The following is a 16,645-nucleotide window of genomic DNA, read 5'->3' as shown; positions in this document are numbered from 1 at the left end:
GAGGAAGGATGGTCCTGGCATTGAACCTGTCGCAACCAGCTGCATGAAAAGAGAACCTGCTTGGACAGTGGGGAGGGCGAGCTTTAAACCCTGGGTGGGAGGAGCCACTAACCTCCAAAACAGCTGAGACCAGCTGGACAAAGTTATATAATAATATGTATCATGAGTTTATTCCTCATGACAGATTTACATTGTGGAGAGGCCTAATTAAAAGGGGGCATTGGTTTAGTCAACTCCCAGTTAATACTTCAATTAGCCTTTATTAGCTCAAGAGGTAAAGAGGAAGGCAGTCACATTAAAAGTAGGCATCATTCATTGACAACATGATCAAGTTAACATGAACATTTAGAGCTTCATTCTACATCTGCCGAAGAAGGCGGTCATGCCATTTTCCTCCGATAATACCTGTTGTAATCTATGGAGATTTTCATCCGAAAAAATGCCCAAACGGACACATTGGCAGATATAGAATTACTCCTTTGTCAAAGAATATTTAAGACCTGCATTCATCAATAATAACACTTGTAAATTGGTGTTGAGGTGCACTGAATACATTTATTTCATTATTTGCGCGTCCTAGGCCTAATTAAGATTTAACAGTTTAACAAAATGGCTGTAGGTTATGTAAGATCTTTGGGCGTGTTCCCTTATTACGACACTCTCCTAGCAATCTAGCTCTTTGTCTTGTATTTTGGATGGTGGCAGATAGCACTGGCATAGGGTCTTGCACCTACTTTTATTTAGGGTGTCCATCTTTAATGTGCTAATTATTTGTATTTTTTTTTTTCCCACAAAGACAACTACTGGAAGAATTTCACAATGATGTATACAAAAGGGATAGAACTACAACAAAAAAAAGTAATAATGGTTTGTAAAATACAACAATAAACACACATTTCAATATTTGGATAAAGCAAGCGGGAGTGAAGCTTTAAATAACCCCATTCAACACCTATTTGATGTTCTTGCTATGAATGTCCTCCCCCTTACACTGCTGCTGTGTGTCATGTCATTTATGGAGTCCGTTTTGTCTGTGCCTTTCTGTGTGATTTTCCGTCATTATGGACCTCTTGAATTCCTTGAATAAAAATGCAGTCCTCTCTGACAGTCTCTTTCTTTGCTTTCCTTTCTGTGTGATTTTCCATCATTATGGTTCTTGAATTTCTTGAATAATGATATATGCTATGAACAAATAGATGGAGTAGTAATGGTTTCATCAGTGTTTTCTAAAATTTGTATCCAGTCTTTTTGAGCGTGCAGTGGGGCGCAGCGCTGCTTGTAAAGCAGTGTTTTAGATTCCCTGGTCTATCATGTTCATGCATTTGTAATTCACTTCTCGCTTGCTGCATGGACTTGCTGAAATCTGGGCTTTGAAATACAAAGTAGTTTATACATCAAGCTCCTGAAATGCGCACCCTTTGGCATGTCAAAGTTGCAATATTTCCATTTGTTACCGTACACATCACACATGTATGTAAGAAATGTGTTTACCTAGTGTCATACATGTTTGATAGCTTGGACCTGGCAGATTTATTCATGCTCCTAAAATAGGTTATGTATTGTTGGAAGTACTAAAATAATGTGGATCTTATAAACCAGTATCACCTGGTAAACGTAATACACCCAGAAACCCATTCAATGCATACTTACTTCAACGTGTTAGTGGCATAGCAGCTGTACAGAACCGCCACAAACAAAATTGAGCTAACTTTTTGACTCTGACCTCTTCATACTACAGCTGTGTGAGCAAGAACTGGAAAGGGCTTTTTTTCAGCCTTTGTGTGTGTCAGATTTATATATGAAGCCTGAAGTGTTACAATAGCCTAGACCAGGGGTGCGCAAACTTTTTTCTTTGCACCCCACTGCCTGCTCTCCCCCTTTGCTCGGGCCCCTCGTCTTACCTTCTCTCCGGCATCGGCGACGTCACATTGCCATTTGGCCTGCCGTGTTGTCATGGCGATGTGTCGCCAGAAGCCGGCTGAGAGCAGGTAAGAGGAAGTTACAGAGGCCTTGCTCGCTCCCCCGGCATTTAATTTAAATGTTGTGGGGAAGAGCGTGAGGGGCCTTTGTAAGCGCCATGCCCACCCTGAGGGGCACGCCCCCCCCCCTTTTGCGCACTCCTGGCCTAGACTCATGGCTACTATCCCACACTCACTAACTCCTACCAATGACTGCCATCTACTGCACGTATTCCCTCACCTGCTGTCTCTGTTTGTCTCCCATCATATCACTTAGATTGTAAGCTCTGCAGGGCAGGGATTTCCTTTTCCTTGTGTCTGATCTGATTTGTTGCACTTATTTTACTACAATTCCCTGTACTGTATTGTCTCTCTTGTAAAGTATTGAATACACTGTGGGCTCTATATAAAGTTGGTATTTACTCGAATATTTTCCTTGCCTTCCACGGTCAGTCCCCACCTGCTAACTCCACGTGATATGTGTATTGTTATTCCATTTTAGGCTCTATATTGCTACTGGTGTTCACAGATAGTGGTGTTATCCTAAGAGAAGCATGTCGTGGTCTGTTGGTACACACATGCTTGTAGACTACTTACCCAAACTATCCCAGCTGCAAAACTGGTGCAAAACATGTACACAAATACATCATTTCAACATCAACATTAATAATTATGTTTCTTATTGTATGTGCCCTGGTATCCGAGGACTGAAAAATGGGTACAGGGATGCTAAAAACATGGTTCAAGAAAGGGAGAGTGACGGTTTCAAAACATGATAAAAAAAACTAAGTTGCTGATTTTTCTAAAACAAGAATCTTTGTTTTTTTTTAGAAACAATATATTAGTACTTGATATCACTCAGTATCGTTAACCTATATATACCCACACACTCCTCATTCAAAGGCAGCTGTATTGAGACATACATGTGCAAATAAATCATGGCAGTTCCGTCCCTAATATAAAAGAACCCTAAGCAGGAGGTTCTAGTTATGCAGGTCACATATGAAAGCATATACAGCGCTGTGGCACTTTTGACCTTTAAAGAAAGCCGCCTATTCATTTATATAAAACTGTTAATTTGATTAGATTTCCATATAAAGCATATTTAGAATTTTTCCACTTCATTTATTCACTTTTTATTTAAAAGGCAGCGGAGTTTCTTTGGCTTTTATATTAAAGACAGACTTTGTAGGGAAGTGTAGCCTTCTGCTCACTCCCGTACTGAGAAATATTTGCTGTAGTAATAGCTGGTTTTATTTAGTGAGTTAAACATTTTCAGTGCACTATTATTTATACTATAAACACAAGGCACCGCTATGCACTCTAAACAATTTGAAACATGTGCGAAGGCACATATGTGTTTGGACGCTGACATGTTTTACATTCATCGCATAACAATACATGAAGATAAGCACATGTGAAAAGTTCAACTTCTATGATTTCTTGTCTGGGAAACTGGGTATAGCGAAGTAAAGTGGAGCAAGAAGGAGTGTCTCAGTGAGTAAAGACACTGGCACTGAGTTTGTAGCAGGGGAACCTGGCTCAAATCCCGGTGCTCCTTGTGACCTTGGGCAAGTTACTTTATCTTCCTGAGCCACAGGCACCAAAAACATAGATTGTAAGCTCCATGGGGCAGGGACCTGTGCCTGCAAAATGTCTCTGTAAAGCTCTACATAAAACTAGCAGTGCTATACAAGAACATGCTATTATTATTATTAAGTGTGTGCTAGTGGTGTTTAAGACAAGATAACAGATAAATGTGTAGCCCCTGGAGTAAGTCCTGTTAAGGGCAGGCGCCAGTAGTAATCATGGGGTTTTCCCCCTTCAAGCCCTGCCTTGAGTGATAGAGGTAGGCTCCTAACTCTGTAGCAGGCCTGAGATAGAGGAGAGGTCCTGCTGACATCATAAGGGGCAGGGCTGCACTCTATTTAGTGGGCTGCTCCTGTGTGTTAAGTGAGTCTAGTGCAGGAGCAGAGAAGGCTGTCTGTCCTGGGAGCAAGAAGAGAGAGCATGATCTGGGAGACAGGAGAGGAGGCACTCAGCCAGACTGAGTAGAGTTGATAGCACTATAGTGCGTGGACCAATGCCCCTCACCCTGCTGAGGGGATGAGGGGGGATATCTAGCCTCACCCATAGGGCCTACCCTTGGGTGGAGGCAGGGATATTGCAGCCCCAACCAGGCCATCCTGCAGGGTACATTCCTGGAGGAGAAGGAGTGGAGGAAAAGACCCTGTTCATACATTGGGAAGTACTGCTGCCAATGAACTGCTGCTGTGTGTTTTCTAAGAGACAATAAAGACACTGCTGTTTTATCAAAGGACTTGTGTGTGTGAGACTGGAATCTCTCGCCCTGGGACCAGGGCTTTCTCTGGGAAGATTCCAACCTACCCACTAGGTTTCGCCAGAGAATGGAGGCGCTGCACCACCACTAAAGATGAAGGCCATTACCCCAGAAGCCTGGACATGTTGTCCCCAAATACCACCGCGGGAGACTCAGGCCCTCCTGTTACAAGCAGGTACGCACCACCCCATTTACATGTAGCCAGCTCTCAATACGCCTTAGAGGCACGATCTGTGTCTGGGGGGGGGGGGGAACATGGGCTACAAATGTATTTAACATTTGATAAAGGGTTTTCGGAAGAAGATCTTAAGAGTGTAGTTCATGCAAGGAACAAAATGAAACAATGGCGTTGCAGTGCGTTACTCACCGCTCTGCCACAGTAACGGTTAAGGCGTTAAATCAGAAAACCTAGAAGCATTTTTAAGTAATTTGTATAAGTTTGCTTACAAACATAGGCACAAATCCACAAATGGGTGCTAAACTGGAGCCTGCCTTAACCCCGTTGATAGGAATGGGATGGGAGTACAAGTGTGCTAACGCTTAGCACCCTTTTGTGGATCAGATCTGAAATTAAACTGCTACATAACTACCTCAAAACTTATCAAAGTATGTGTTGCTTTTGCATGGTCAGACTACAGAGAAGCCCAATGCTACATCCAACATGACAAAATTACACAGTAAAATCCTTATATATTCTCTTGAAAGAGGTTCATTTAGTTTAACCCTTTGGCCAAAGCATTGTAAGCTTGCGAACCCCGACAAGGCAGACCCTGTTCGCAAGGCCTAACACTACCAGATAAAATACTAATATACCTCTATTAGGATTAGGCTTTTGCATGGTCAGACACACAAATGATCCAATGTGTTTTAGTAACAACAGGAATGTGTAAAATGTATCAAATCTGAAACAAAAGTCAGGATATTATACTTTAGAGATGGGTACTTTTGGATTTAGTTCATCCAAACCCCCTGTGAATACCCACAGTTTGGATTTATCCAAACTGCTTCTTGGATCAGAATTCCTAGTCCCGAACCAAAAATGAAGCAAAACCTTTTTTTCAATTCAGGCTCATTTTTTCTCCCCTTATCCTGTTGGGTGTCCCAAGACACAGCCACTACGTCATAGGGTCTGGACGCCAGGACACAGTGGCTGCGTCAAGCCTGCAGAATACTCGTATTCTAGGGGAGATTGTGCCCTGCGATCCACGATCTGCACTGTAGGGAAATGGAAGAGCAGGATTCCTTTACCATTTCCGGGTTACGGGGCGCTGCGGTCACGTTACCGCTCGTCATCGCGCTTTGCCAGAGGTGCCGTGGCAATCTGGTGGCGCAAACTCTGGCAAACAAAGGGTTAAAACCACACCTGCAAAGGATGGGTGAGAAGAACTAACAGAGAGCAGAGGGACAGAGTAGAAGGACAGAAATATAGACAGAGCAGAGGGACAGAAAGAAAGATGGAGTGCAGTGGGGCAGAGAGAGAGAGGGAGGCAGAGAGAAAGAGAGACAAAGCTGAGGGTAGAGAAAGAGATACACAGAGCAGATGGGTGGAGAGAGAGATGGCTAAAGAAAGAGAGACAGAGTAGAGTGACAGAGAAAGTGAGAGACAAAGCTGAGGGACAGAGAAAGAGAGAAAAATAGCAGAGGGGCAGAGAAAGAGACACACAGACAGAGGGGCAGAGAGAGACAGACACACAGGGGCAGAGCAAGACAGAGGGACAGAGATACCTGTAGTGGAACAGAGCGGGAGGGGGTGAGAATGAGAGAGAGACAGAGCAAAGGGGTAGAAAGAGAGAAATACAGAGGGGTAGAGAGAAATACACATAGCAGAGGGACAGAGAGAGAGAGACACTGAGCAGAGGGAAGAGAAAGAGATACAGAAAAGACAAGCAGAGAAAGACACGCAGAACAGAGCGACAGCAAGAGAAAGGCAGTCAGGTTTTCTATCGATTTCATTCAAAATGTTCCCATCCATTGTTATTTGCCGGCCAAGATTGACTTAGTCCTCAACTTCTTCAAGTTATATTCCATTTATTTCAATCTTTACAGAGTTGGCAAATTTGTTCAACATCACTTTGGTGTTGCTGAAATTCCTATGGAGACCAAATACTTGCTTTAGCGAGTTCAATATGTTGCTGGTACTTTGGATTTATGGCAAAAATACCAATCTAATCTGCAAATCGTAGGTGACTCAAGTATTCACCATTGATTTTGATTTGTTTTTATTCCAAGTTCAATGTCTTCAAAAACTCTTCAAGTGTTGCTGTGAAAAGCTTTGGTGACCTAGTGTCTCCCTATCGCTATCCCTAACTGATCCTTATCTTGCTTGTATCTTCATGTAAATCTAATGGTGGATATGGCATTCTCGCAAATGTTTTTTATAATGTCAATGTACACTTCTTCAACACGTTATCTTCTTGACAGAATAAAATACTTTTTTGTAATCTCCGAATCCTAAAATGAGTGGTAGATTGTATTCATAACTTCAGAAATCGCTACTTGTACGACTTGGATGGGGTCCATTGTGTTGTATCCACTGCAAAATCCTGCTTGTTCTCTAGGCTGGGCGAAGTCCAGGGTCTGTTAAAGCCGATAGGGAGTATCTTCGTAAAAATATTGTATGTGATTGGAAGTAGACTGATTCGTCTGTAGTTGTTGAGGTCTTCGTTGTCTCCTTTTTGAAGGATGAGGATAACTATGGCATTGCTTCATTGTTGTGCCATTTTCTTGTTCTTTAAGTAGCATGTAAAGAGTTTTGCAAATATTTTCTCTACTTCTTCCCCAGCTTCTATCAAGATTTCAGTTGTAATTCCATCTTTCCCGGGAGCCTTCCCCTTCATCGTGGATTTTCTTGGTTTTTCCACTTCTTCAGAGAGGATGTATGGTACATCATTAGTGGTTACTTCTTGCTCTTCCTCTGCTGGATTATGCCCTATGTTATCTACAGTATCTTCTCATACAATTTCATGTAGAAGTCCTCAACTCTCTTTATGAGAAGTGCATGGTCTTTTCTTGCTGATCCTTCGTCTTGTTTGTGTGCAAGGATTTGCTTCTCCCCAATCATAAGTCACTGCTTTGTTTCCTTTAAGCTTTTGTTATCTTCGACAGTCTTCTTCACCATATCACTGTTACATTTTCTTATCGTATATCTTCACTTATACGTTTGCACATCGTCTAGCACAGCTCTGTACTGTAGTTCTAGAGGTCTTCTTTAGTCTCCTTTCTTGTGGTTGAGTATGGCATTGCTCCATTGTTCCGGAATGTTCCGGTTCCTTAAGTAGTATGTGAAGAGTTTTGCAAGTATTAACGCTACTTGTTCCACAGCTTCTTTTAAGATTTCAGTTGAAATGCCATTGTCCCCAGAATTCCCATTATTCATAGATTTTATTGCTTTTGCCCCTTCTTCTCTGAGGTTGCATGGTACATCACTGGTGGCTTCTTCTCGCTCTTCCTCTGCTGCATTATGCCCGGTGTTATCTGAGTTAACATACAATTTCATGTAGAAGACCTCAACCCTCTTTATGCTGAATGCAGTCTTTTATTTTTGATCCATCGCCATAAGTCGCTGCTTCGTTTTCTTGAAGCTTTTGTTATTTTCGATGGTCTGCCTCACCATATCACAGCTCCATCTCCTTCCATCTTCAGTTACACATTGGTGGCCCGTCTTGCACAGCTCTGCATATTCAATTCTTGCATATTGGGATTGCGTCATTTCTTGTTGTTTCTTCAGTAATTGCTTTGGTATTTTTTATCAGGTATTTTTTTTATCCTGTTATTTGTCAGCGATTCGTCCAGTTATTTTTTGCGCTTTTAACTACAATCTGCATAAGTTCTTTATAATTGTTTGTTAAAGTGTTCCCATGGATTGCGAGCACGCTGAAGCCATTTTTCAGCTCTAGTTGAAATGCTCTGCTGTTATTCTTGAGGTTCTTGATGTTGATTGTTTTTGTCTTCTTTTTAATCAGTTTTCTTCTTCCCATCTTCGCATTCAGATGTAATCTGCAGCGCACCAATCAGTGATCACTCTTTGGGGGCTATTTACTTAGAGGGAGTTTAAGCGTTCACACGTTTAGCCATGGCATGTTTTGTAGTAAATAGGAAATGCTCTGCGCTTGTATCAAATACAAAAATATGCTAGTAAATGCAGTCTTAATTGTATTTTGTGACATTTAAGGATTCTGAATGTGAGAGCACAGCAGCGCAAGGCTGTGTTAAATAGGCTGTGTTATCAATGTTAGTAAATCAAACTATATGTGTGTGTGTGTGTATGTGTGTGTGTGTGTGTGTGTGTGTGTGTGTGTGTGTATATGTATGTATGTATGTATGTATATATATATACAGTGGTCGACAAATCACCCAAAAATCTACTCGACGGACAAAAAAATCTACTCGCCACCTAGTACCACACGTGTGCTGCTTGGGCAAATAGGAGCTCGCCACGATGTTAAATCCACTCGCCCGGGGCGAGCAAATGTATAGGTTTGTCGAACACTGTATATATATATATATACAGTGTTCGACAAACCTATACATTTGCTCGCCCCGGGCGAGTGGATTTAACATCGTGGCGAGCTCCTAGACAATCTATATATAGGAGCGAGGGCTCCTAGACAATCTCCGACTCCTCTCCGTTGGCGAACACTACATATATTCTGCTCCAAATGTGATCTTAATGTCCGTGAGCTATTGTATGCGCCTGAAATAGCATATAAAATGATCCAAAACACCCTACGCGTTTTGTCCTTAAGACTTCGTCAGGGGGTATGAAAACATGGAGAATATATATATATATATAAATAGAGAGCAGTTGGCACACTGTAAACAGATAATCCACTGGTGCTTGTCCCATATATGCACATACACAGAAAGATTTTACCAGATGGAGATCCGGGAAAAACGAGACAGCACACAGTCAGGGAAATCCAAAGCTGTTGTATTCAGGATAAATACATAGGCACTGCATCCTATGTATTTATCCTGAATACAACAGCTTTGGATTTCCCTGACTGTGTGCTGTCTCGTTTTTCCCAGATCTCCATCTGGTAAAATCTTTCTGTGTGTATATATATATATATATATATATATATATATATATGAGAAAAACAAGAAAACAACAGGCGCACTTATAGTGTAGTAGATAGAAAAATTTATATGGGACTGGTAAGTATAAAAATGCGCACTCACAAACGTGACAGGAACATAAGCAGATATGAGTAATACTCAATCGCCAACGGTGACAGGATAGTAGCAGATCGGACATCCTGGAACTCCACCATGTGCTGCTGGTCTCAGTAACGCGTCGCTTCTGTGTACCAAGTGCCGATTACTTCCTCACTCCAACTAGAATCTCGCGAGAGTTGTGACGTCAGCGAGGGCTCCTAGACAATCTCCGACTCCTCTCCGTTGGCGAACACTACATATATTCTGCTCCAAATGTGATCTTAATGTCCGTGAGCTATTGTATGCGCCTGAAATAGCATATAAAATGATCCAAAACACCCTACGCGTTTTGTCCTTAAGACTTCGTCAGGGGGTATGAAAACATGGAGAATGCAACCATCATTTATATATGTGATGACCAATCATAACTAGACTTCACTAATTGTATAATTGACAACATACAGGTAGTATTAACTGCTTTCACTGCTGGTGTTAGAACAACTGAAGGAATAAAATAATAATAAAATACAAATATAAAGAGTGGAAATAATAATAATACATATAATATAAATATAAACAAAATTCATCACCTAGAGAGAAATAACCCATCTAAATATGCATACAAATAAATAAATATAAATTTATATATTGAAGGATTGAAATGCGCAGAAGGAGTCATATATATTAACATAAAAAGAATATAATTGAAATTAAATCCCAGAGGTAAAAGGGACCAATAAACTATATAAAATCATCAACCAATAATGACACTATACAATATAAAAATTATATACCATAAACACAAAATCATTTAAACAAAAAAGACACACATATATATATATGCTCAAAGCTGTGACCATGCAGCAAGCTTAAGCCTATAGGGAACCATGTTAAAAATGGTTTTTGAGGCAAAAAGTGACACTGTGTGCTCATTTGCATGTCATTTCCCAGAATCCCTTGCTGCAGTGGAAGTGATGTATGCTGGGTGATAATGGGGAAAGGCGGGGTTGCAGACCTGCCTAAGACATGCAAATGAGCATACAGTTGTACTTGCATATATATATATATATATATATATATATATATATATATATATATATATATATATATATATATATGCAAACACATATATATCTAAATGATATATACCAAAGGAGAACAAGAAACAGAGCACAGACGAAAAGACTAATGGTAGCATAATGCTAGATGGCAAATTGAATTAATATTGTTAACTCCGGAGGGAACAAGAAAACCTGTTCAACCCAGACCTCCAGAGCAACCTTATATAAAGTGAATATAATATCAATATGTGAGTTTCAGAAAAATATATAAATATGTCAAATAAATAAATGGTATATTACACCAGACCAGTACTAACCAAATGACAGGTCTCAATCTAAAGGGAACAAGAAAACTCGTTCAAACCAGACCTCCAGAGAGACCCGCCATTAATATAGGAAATCACACCACTGTGCTAATATCAATGGTGTCGTTAAGGCCATTGGGATGTAGTGTCCCCAAAACATAAACCCAATAGGTTTCCCTAACACAAAGCTGTTTAAATCTATCACCCCCCAAGTAGGAGGGTGAAATATGTTCTATGCCCATAATGGACAATGAGCAAGGGTTCTTAGCATGAATATTTGTATAATGACGTGATAAACTGTGTAGTTGGTAACCATGTAAGACATTTCTTCGATGCTCAAGAAATCTAGTACTCAAAGCTCTAGAAGTGTGACCTACATATTGTAGGCTGCACTGACAAGATATAAGGTATACCACATACACACTCAAACAGTTAATGTAGCTCTTTACCTCATAGGAAGTCCCATTACTATGTGATGTGAATCTATGACTTTTGTTTATGTGCCTACACGTTATACATCGGCTTCTCCCACATGAGAAGTTGCCCTTAGGTAGTAAATTCTTAGATCTATCTGAATGACTTCAATTTACTAGGAGCTATAATTGTTTTTAAGCTCCTTGCCTTTTTAAAAATTATTGGGGCTCGTGTAGGAACCAAGGACCCAATGATAGGATCATTCTGAATGATACTCCAATGTTTATTAAACACTTGTTTAATTTGTGATGATAATTGATTATATTGGGTAATAAATTTAGGGGTAGACTGAGTAATAGTATGTACAGTACTAGTATTCCTATTCAATTCAGACTTGGCCCTGGACTTTTCTAACAAAGACACCCTATCAATGGGACTGGCTTCAAGAAATGCCTTTTTTACCACATCCTTGTCATAACCCTTGTCATGAAACTTGTGTATCAGGATCTCACCCTGAGCACAGAAATCAGTGTCCAGAGAGCAATTGCGTCGAATCCAGAAGAACTGGCTTTTTGGCACATTATTTAGCCATTTTTTGCAGTGGTTACTATTATACTGTAAGTAGCTGTTAGTGGACACAGGTTTAAAATGTGTCTTACTTTTAATGCTCATATCTGTTTTAACAATGAATAGTTCAAGGTCGAGGAATACCACACTGTCTGGATGTATATGATAGGTGAACTGTAAACCCATATCATTACGATTACGAGTCCAGAATGCCTTCCATTTGGTTTCTATCACAATCCCAAATCAAAATGATATCGTCAATGAAACGGCCATAGAAAACCAGACCCGCAGCCAGCCGTGCGTCCCCCCAAACATGAAGGTTCTCCCACAACCCCATGAAGAGGTTGGCATAGCTGGGGGCGAATCTGGTTTCCCATGGCCGTTCCACATGTTTGTAAGTAATAGGTGCCATTAAATAAAAAATAATTGTGAGATAATATAAACTTAATACATGCCAAAATAAACTCTCTTTGTGATGTATGTAACAGTGAATCTAATTGTAAATGTGATCTACAGCACCCAACCCTTTATTGAGATCTATACACATATAAAGTGAACAAACATCACACGTGACCCACCAAAAAGTGTCCTTCCAGGTAATATCTGAGGTGGAGCCAATGGCATGCAACGTGTCCCTAACATGAGATCTCAATTGAGAGACATAAGGTTGTAAAAAATAGTCCACATATTGGGACACGTTGGATGTCATTGACCCCACCCCAGATATAATAGGTCGACCTGGAGGATGGGAAGTGTCTTTGTGCAGTTTGGGCAAATGATAAAAAACAGGTGTTCTAGGGTGTTTTATAAATAAAAAAGTGCTCTCTGCTTTTGTGATAATCCCATTTTTAAGTGCTTCTTGAATCAAATCATAGAATTCCAACTGCAAGTCCAAAACTGGATCTTTATCCAGCACACAGTATGATACATTATCCTGCAGGAGACGATCTGCCTCAGAGATGTAATCACATCTATCCTACAAGACAATTGCTCCTCCCTTGTCAGCTTGCCTTACAATTAGGTCAGCATTATCTCTAATATCTTTAAGTGCCAGTTCTTCGTCTCTACAGAGATTTCTGTGAGTCAGATTGGTGTGTGTTTGACACAGTTGTTCAAGATCCTTAAGTACTACAGTATAAAATGTGTCAATGAAATTTCCCTTAGATTGATAAGGGAAATAGGTCGATTTTGGTAGAAAGGGTGATTGTTTAAAGTCCAGGGCCAAATCGGAATCACAAACGGAATGTGTAGTAAAATTTACTTGTGAATCCATCATATCTGAATGAACCGTCAATTCCAGAGTTGGCTCACCTTCCAAATCTATGTCCCTGCCACTAGATAGTCCCAATAGATCATTAGAAAAGGATTGTATATGAGTGCTAGTCAAAACCTTTTCTAAATCTCTTGGTTCAGCAAGAAGTGTAAATGCACGAATACATTCTTGTTCTTGAGAGTTAGTATCCAGTGTGTTAGGTCTCCCTTTATCCTTCATAGAAAAGTGTCTCATTAAAGTGAGTTTCCTTATATATCTATTAAGATCTACAAATAGATCAAACTGATTAGGTAGGCTATTCGGTGAAAATGAAAGTCCCTTTGATAGTAAAGATAGGTGGTATGGTGTAATGATATGTGATGATAAATTATATATGCCATACTTAACCGGCACAGCCACCATTAGTCCCTTCTCTTTCTGTCTCTGTCTCTGCTTTCCTCCTCTGATCCCTCTGAATCTCTTTTTCTCCTCTGGGAACTTTGTGATGGTTGTTTTTGTTGTTTTTCCCACAGGGAGTACTGTTTCCCCGTTTCTTTGGGGTTGTGGTGTGAACTTCTCTCTAAAAAAGAAGACGAGGACATAGTGGTTTTGACAGGTGAAAAATTAATCAATTCTAAATTACCTTTAGTCTTAGATTTGGATTTAGCTCCTTCATTCGAACCCTCTGTATTTTGCTCAGTGTATATAAACATATGAGTTTTTGTTTGTGTGTTTTTTTCTTTAAACAATTTTCGACAATTTATATTATTATATAAACTGTATGTGAATATTTGTATATAACTTACTCGTTTAGTATTAATACCACAAATAGTTAGGGAATAGTAATGTAGGTATTAAGGAACTTATAATATATTAATTATAATTATCATATATATATATAAAAATATATATCGTATTTTCCTGATTATAGGGTGACCCTGAATATAAGCGACCCCCTAATTTCAGTAGTACCTGGAAAGAAAAAAGTTTACACACACGCATACATATACACACACACTCACTTTGTGTCTATCTCTCTCTCTCTGTCTCTCTCTGTTTCTCTGTCTCTGTGTCTATCTCTCTGTCTCTTTGTGTCTCAGTGTGTCTTTGTGTGTGTCTCTCTCGGTTTTTCTCTTCCTGCCACAAGCAACATGGCTGCTTCAGGCCCCAAGGTAAAGTTTCCACCGTTTTACCTTCCTACCTCATACAGCCGACTGCTGATTTGCTCCCAAAGTGGGTGGGGCCCGATTATAAGGTATATATTTACTTTTCAACTTAACTTTATATTTTTTTAAATGTCATCTTATAATTGAGGAAAACCAATATATATCTGTGAAAGCGCTCCCTGGAAATAAATAGAGTAAAAATAAGAACATAGCTGCAGAAAAGGTGCTGACTGGACGATCCGTGTTCACCTCTCCGGGATCAAAACAATACGAAAATAGAAAATGTCCACAGCACTCCAAAATTAGACAAATATAAAGATACATTTAAAACATAATGAGATACAAAGAATAAAATCTGAGCGACGTTTCGAGCCAAAAGATGCCCAAAACGCCGAAAGGGCTCAAAATGTCATTCAAATGTTATTGTTTGTGTCCTATGATGTTTTAAATAAAGTATCTTTATATTTTTCTAATTCTGGAGTGCCAGAATATATATATATATATATATATATATATATATATATATATATATATATATATATATATATATATATATATATTGTATTACTTTGACCTAATACTATGCAATTAAAGATGGCGCAGTGCACTCAAATTAAGCTCTTTACATATTATGGAGTTACACTTCTTACTATGAGAGAAGTGAAGCCCTCAGACCATCTCTGAGATGGCGGACAAAGAAAGGGCAAAATAAAGGTGTGAAACTGTATAAAGTAGCTACGGATTTACAACTCTGCATTTTTAATTGCTTCCGGAGGGCAAAATAAGGAATAGCCCATAAAACACCTGTTTTTCCCTTACTATATCACCTAGTCGTTCAATTAACGTTAGCTCAGGCAACACAGGCAAACAGGGCTGAAACCGCGTGAGAACAAACTTTATACGTGAAGATTCCCAGAAACACAAGATAATCTAGGAAATTGCCCTTGAGCAATCTGTGCAGTCTGCAATCACCTGTTTTTTGTGGGCTAAAACAGGGGTGCGCAAAATGGGGGGGCACGAGATTTTTTTGGGGGGACGCGGTGGTTACATAGGCCTTGCACTCTTCCCCAAAGCATTTAAATTAAATGCCGGGGAGTGTGCGAGGCCTCTGAAACTGACATAACTTGTCTTCGGTCAATTCAGCGTCAAATGACACTGCGGGTACATATGACATGACATCACATGACCCTGCGGCATCACTTGATGCCGGAACAAAGGTAAGGGAGGCACGGGTAACCCTGTGCTAGAACATAGTCCCTGTGTGTGTGTGTGTGTGTATATATATATATATATATATACAGTGTTCGACAAATCACCCAAAAATCTACTCGCCCAACCAAAAAATCTACTCGCCACCTAGTCCCGCCCCCAACCCCGCCCCTAGTCCCGACCCCCAACCCCGCCCCTGTCCCGCTTTAAAATAAAATATATAATTAAAATTAAAATACATTTAATAAATTCCTAGTCAGAACAACATTCGTTTTTGACAAATGTATTTAGTTGTGTGTGTGTGTGTGTAAGTGTCGATCTAGAAATAAAAGCCAGGTGTGGATGACTAGTTTCCTGAACCCCTTAACCAGTGTCTGGACGTCCCCGCTTCACAATATCTAAAGCAGCAATCCCACCTGGGATCTTACCTGATCCGCAGTCCCTCAATGTCCAGGTACCTCATTCCCGCAATGTTATACATTGGAGGGGAATGTGTTCCCTACCTGTCTCCTGGGTTAGGGGGGGTTCCGATGTCTCCCGTGTGAAGCTTGAGTCAGATCTGGAAGAAAGCAGTATAGGTTATTTTGGTGTAGTATAGGACAGTTAAGATATATAGGGTAAATAAGATATCCAGATACAGAGAGGGGGAGAGAGAGGAAGAGAGAGAGGAGAGAGAGAGAAGAGAGAGAGGAAAGAGAGAGGAAGAGAGAGAGGAAGAGAGAGAGGGGGAGAGAGGGGAGAGAGAGGGAGAGAGAGAAAGAGAGAAAGATAGAAAGAGAGAAAGAGAGGAGAGAGAGAGAGAGAGAGAGAGAGAGAGAGAGAGAGAGAGAGAGAGAGAGAAGAGAGAGAGAGAGAGAGAGAGAGAGAGAGAGAGAGAGAGAGAGAGAGAGAGAGAGGCGGGAGAGAGAGCGAGAGGAAGAGAGAGGGAGAGAGGGAGAGAGAGAGGAAGAGAGAGGAGGAGAGAGGGGAGAGAGGGAGAGAGAGGAAGAGGGAGAGAGAGGAAGAGAGGGAGAGAGAGGGAGAGAGAGGAGAGAGGAAGAGAGGAGAGAGAGAAGAGAGAGGAGAGAGAGAAGAGAGAGAAGAGAGAGAGGAGAAGAGAGAAGAGAAAAAAGAGACAGAGGGAGAGAAGAGAAAGAGACAGAGGAGGAGAGAGAGACAGAGAGAAAAAGAGACAGAGGAGGGAGAGAGAAAAAGAGAGACAGAGGAGGGAGAGAG

At 40.5% G+C, this 16,645-nt stretch overlaps 1 long non-coding RNA gene across 1 annotated transcript; it reads right to left on the bottom strand.

Moving 5' to 3' along the window:
* Positions 1-9,456: 9,456 nt before the first annotated feature.
* On the bottom strand, positions 9,457-16,088 carry LOC142498560 (uncharacterized). Its single transcript, XR_012802475.1, has 3 exons — positions 15,934-16,088; positions 13,464-13,635; positions 9,457-9,764 (listed from the first exon to the last, which is right to left on the bottom strand). It is a non-coding gene; the product is annotated as an uncharacterized LOC142498560 (long non-coding RNA).
* Positions 16,089-16,645: the final 557 nt, after the last annotated feature.

The sequence above is a fragment of the Ascaphus truei genome, chromosome 7, assembly GCF_040206685.1.
Source record: "Ascaphus truei isolate aAscTru1 chromosome 7, aAscTru1.hap1, whole genome shotgun sequence".
Taxonomy (NCBI): Eukaryota; Metazoa; Chordata; class Amphibia; order Anura; family Ascaphidae; genus Ascaphus; species Ascaphus truei.
Note: the sequence above shows the minus strand (reverse complement) of the source record. Positions and strands in the feature narration are given on the sequence as shown.